Below are 5,000 nucleotides of genomic sequence, written 5' to 3' on the forward strand. Positions count from 1 at the left end.
TGGCCTTTCTGTTTTCTATCTTTAAGGTTTTCTTTTAGTATTCAGACTCGTTTTTCTTACTCTTCTCTCGATGTTTTTTTTTTCTGAAAGTTACTTTCCAGCTTTATTTGTTTTGTTTTTGTGTTTGGCTCACGTAGATTAGACTTAACTATTTGTCATGTGCATTTAATGTGTTTTCCTTTGTTGAAACACTTAATCCAATTTGATACCCTAAACTGTCAGTGGTCACCCATTGTTTTGCTTGATATTTTTTGTCTGTTTGTCTGCATTTTTGTTTTTCCTGTGTAATATGCCCAGAGAGAGGGCACGCGAAGAACGTTACCACAGACTACAAGAGCGCCGCAACCTAATAATGTCTACTAGCCAGCCAGCGCCTACTAGCCAGCCAGTATCTAGAGCGTCTTCTCCCGCAGCCAGCTCCTCGAATCCGGACATTCGACGAGCAGTCCAGGTGATGGAGGGCGAAATAACCCTCTTTGAAGAACTGATGGGCAAGATCAACGACCTCTGCTCAGAATTCAGGGACTTTAAGGAGCGGAGCAACCAAAGGTTTGAACAACATGAAGAGGCCCTGCGGCAGCGTGAGGGTGGTGAAAGAGCGACGCCGACTACTCCAGCTGAAGATGCCCGTCTGAAAGAAAGGGACGACATCATCCAAGATCTGCAGAACAAGCTGGAGCAGCAATCCCGAACACTAAATGAAGTCCGCCAGCAGCTCGAGCAGGCTCGGAGAACCCCACGTGCTGACCCACCTCAAGAGTTTGAAAGGGAGCGAGATATTGAGGCCCTTCGCCAGCAACTTCATCAACAGGATGTAGGACCGCAGGAGGCAGACAGACTGGCCAGAGCTTCTACCAGGCCAGCCGCAGAAGTTCTCGGTTCCATGGGCCGTCATGACCACAGTGCTGAAATATATGCGGCACCACGTATCCCTAGCCATCAGTTGCTGTCACTCCCAGCTCACCCTCCAGCTTCAGCCATTCATCCGTCTGACTCAACACACCAGGGAGACCACGTGCCTACGTCACGGCCAACTTTGCCAGATCGCAGCCTCCCCCCTCGGGTCTGCCATGACCCTTTTTCATCTCAGTCTTCAGGTGCTGCAGTGAACTACTATCTCTCCCGAGAGAAGGTTCCAAACTTTCGCGGAGATGCCCCAGCCTCTCAGCCTCTCCGAAAGAATCAAGAGGTGGAAGGGTGGATACGTGCCTTGGAAAATATAGTGAAGCCAGCAACATCAGAGGCGTACATACAAGCAGCCAGGGCTAGCTGCAGAGGACCTGCAGAGCTTCTAATCAATTCACCACTGTTCGACAGCTTCACAGATTGGCAATCCTTTAAAGCTGCATTGCGCAACAAGTTTCGTGGAACATATACAGCGGCGGATTTTTATAAGGTGTTGTATAACATCCGCCTTGCTCCATCCCAAGCACCTATGGATTTCTTCCTACAGCTGGAGGGGAATGTTTACCAGGGGTATAGAGATTATCCTGAGGCTATAGGCGACCCTTCACAACTGGTCAAAAGGGTCTTTTTGAGTGGTCTTCCGTCCTGGCTTCGTGATTTTCTGGCACTCAAGGAAGATGGCAGCCCTTCCCAGGTGGCCGAGGCAGCTCAGCGCATATGGAATTCACGGCATGGAATTCAGCACTCTACAGCACCTGCTCCAGACCCTGAGCTCCCAGCTCCATTTACCAGTCGTCCTACCCGTGCACGTGACGCATATGCCATGCCTGTTGAAGCCACTACTCCACACGAACCCCAGGACAGATGGTGCGCGTATCATCGCCTGGCCACACACGATACCGTGGAATGCCGTGCCCGAGCCCGAAGGTCCTCTGCCTCCCCACCTATGACCAGGCGTTGTTTCCAATGTCGAAGTTCACAGCATTATGTCAGAGAGTGCCCCTTTCGCCCAGGCCAGGGACCCGTTGCTCCCAGAACCACTGGCCAAGAAGAACCAGGGGGCACATACCATGATAGCTACAACCGACCAGAAAATGGTTTCTGTGGTAACAGCTCCGGGATCCACAGGTCGACCACTCGTGCCACTCAATCTTAACGGCACCACTGTCATCTGTTTCCTTGACACAGGCTCGGAGGCGACTATCGTCAAACCCAGGACCCTTCAGCTAGTTGACCCCCATGGCACCATGCGACGTAAAGATCCAGTTCGCGTTCTCAAGGGTGTTGCTGACCAGCCCCTCGATACTGTTGGCGAAGTGATGCTCTCTTTTTGCCTTGCCCCCAACATGAAAATACGGCACCAAGTCGCTGTTTGTGATGCGAAATTCCCTGGAGACGTCCTCCTGGGGATGGACTTCCTCCGTCGAACAAGCTTTAACCTCTCATCTGATGCTGAGGGCAGGGCCTGTCTAGTTATTGAAGGCCAGCCATTCCTAGTGACCTACACTGACTCTCCTACCATGCAAATCAGCGTTGTGTCTGCAGAAGCTACCGGCTTGATGCAGCCTACGAATACAGGGTGCAACACTGCTCCAAATAAACACGCAGTGGACCTCTCAACAGCAGCAGTACACCTTCGGAAGACGATAGAACTCCCACCACACACCGGGTGCTTTGTTGAAGGCATCATTAGCAGATCTGGACCCCCCGATGGCGACATCATGATTACACCCCAAGTGCCCGCTTTGTCCATCTCGCCCTACATGGTTACCACTGCCACAGAACGCCAGTGTCCTGTGTGGACAGTCAATGACACGGCAAGAGTGGTACGTTTGACACAGGGGACACGCTTAGGAACAGTGACGGCTGTGGAAAGTATATATACATCTAAGGACACACCCCCAGATCCTGGTGATCCTGTTGAGAGTTCTGACCCCTTCGAGAGCTCATTAGAGGATGGTGACTTTGACTGGGAGGAGGATAGTTTCGACCTGATGCATGGATTGTTTGATTTTGGCTATGAAGATGAAACTGCCTGCAATCATTGGGATCTACCTCCTTCTCAGGCACTTGCCGCTGTTGCATCAGTTGACACCAGAGCAGATGAGGTATCACAAGATGAAGAACCTGTCGTCAACTTGGAACACCTGGAACAGGCCCAGCGTCAGGAGCTACAGGAGCTTCTCCGACGCTACAAGGTCCTTTTTGATGGTGGTGACCAGGCTGTAGGACATATACCGGACATTCAACACCAGATTGACACTGGGAACGCAACCCCCATTTGTACCCGCCAGTGGCGACTACCTCAAGCTACCCGTCAGATCATTCGTCAGCAGTGTGATAGCATGCTTCAGGCTGGGGTTATAGAGCCCTCCTCATCACCATGGCTTAGTCCAGTTGTGCTGGTAAGAAAGAAGGGTGGTGACCTACGGTTCTGTGTCGATTATCGGAAGGTAAATTCGGTCACAACGGCAGATACGTATCCTTTACCTCGTATAGATGAGCTTATCGATGAGCTGGGCTCAACGGATACATTTACAACCCTAGACGCAAAGGCAGCTTATTGGAGCATTGACGTTCATGCAGATGATCGACCTAAGACTGCCTTCAGTGATGGGTACCGGCTATTCCAGTTCTGCCGCCTCCCCTTTGGTCTAAGTACAGCCCCATCGACTTTCCAAAGGACTATGAATTTGATATTGTCACCAGTCTTAGGCCGTCACACCTTGGCCTATCTGGATGACATCATTGTCTATTCACGGGGTTTCTCTCAACACCTGCTTGATCTGGAGGAGACCCTGAAGCTTCTGGCAGCAGCAGGGTTGAAGCTGAACCTTGGTAAGTGCAGCTTCGCAGCCACCACCATCAACTTCCTGGGGTTCACCATATCCCAAGAAGGGGTGGCACCAAATCAGAGCAAGATAGCTGCCATCAATGAAACTCCTGCACCCAAGACTGTAAAAGAGGTACGTAGGTTCCTAGGGGCCACAGGCTTCTTTCGCAAGCACATCGAAGCATACGCAACCATTGCAGCTCCACTTCACCTCCTCCTTAAGAAAACGCAGCCATGGAGGTGGAACAAGGAACAAGAAGAAGCCTTTAAGGAACTGAAGAGGAAGCTTGTATCAGCACCTGTGCTCAGGCAGCCAGATTTCTCCCGACAATTTGAGCTACACACTGATGCCAGCAGCATAGCCCTTGGTGCAGTGCTCTTACAACGGGATGACCAAGGATTACCACATGCTATAGCCTATTATAGCAGGAAGTTGCGGGATGCCGAAACCCGCTACCCTGCCATTGACTGCGAAGCATTGGCAGTGGTTGAGGGTGTTCGGGTCTTTGACCCATACCTGTATGGGCGGAAGTTCTTAGTTCTCACAGATCATCGTCCATTAGTGCACATCTTTAAACATCGTACCAAATCTCCTCGCATGACCCGGTATGCTCATGATCTGTCGTTCTATGACTTCGAGATACGTTATAAGGAGGGTCCCACGAACTATGTACCAGATTTGTTGTCAAGACAGATTGCTCCAATTCACGTTAATGAATTATCAACTCAGGAATTGGCACGGGAACAAATCCAGGATCCTAGATTCCGGGAAATTCTTGCTTTCTTAACAGATGGCACTGTGCCAAAGCGAAAACTGCCTCTTCCACTCTCAGAATTTGAAGAGAAAGATGGGGTCTTGTATCACTTAAAACACCTGCCTGACAAGATTATTTACCAACTGTGTGTTCCAGAGAAACTCCACAAATCGGCCCTGCAAGCTGCACACACCCCTCCACTTGCTATGCACCCAGGGATCTACAGGACATATGAGAATCTCCGTAGCATGTTTTATTGGCCCAACATGCTCCGTGATGTGCGAAAGTATGTGGAACAGTGCACCAACTGTCAACAGTCACGAGGGGTACCCCAGAGAGTTCCGATGGCTGAAGCTCCCCTAGCACTTTATCCTCTTGAACAGGTGTAGATGGACATCCTGGACTTATCGCAGGCACCAATGAGGTGGGGTTTAACCATACTTGACCAACACTCTCGGTATATTCAGATAGTACCTCTGAAAGATATAACGGCATCCAGAGTACAT

The sequence above is a fragment of the Penaeus chinensis genome, chromosome 43 (assembly GCF_019202785.1).
Source record: "Penaeus chinensis breed Huanghai No. 1 chromosome 43, ASM1920278v2, whole genome shotgun sequence".
Taxonomy (NCBI): Eukaryota; Metazoa; Arthropoda; class Malacostraca; order Decapoda; family Penaeidae; genus Penaeus; species Penaeus chinensis.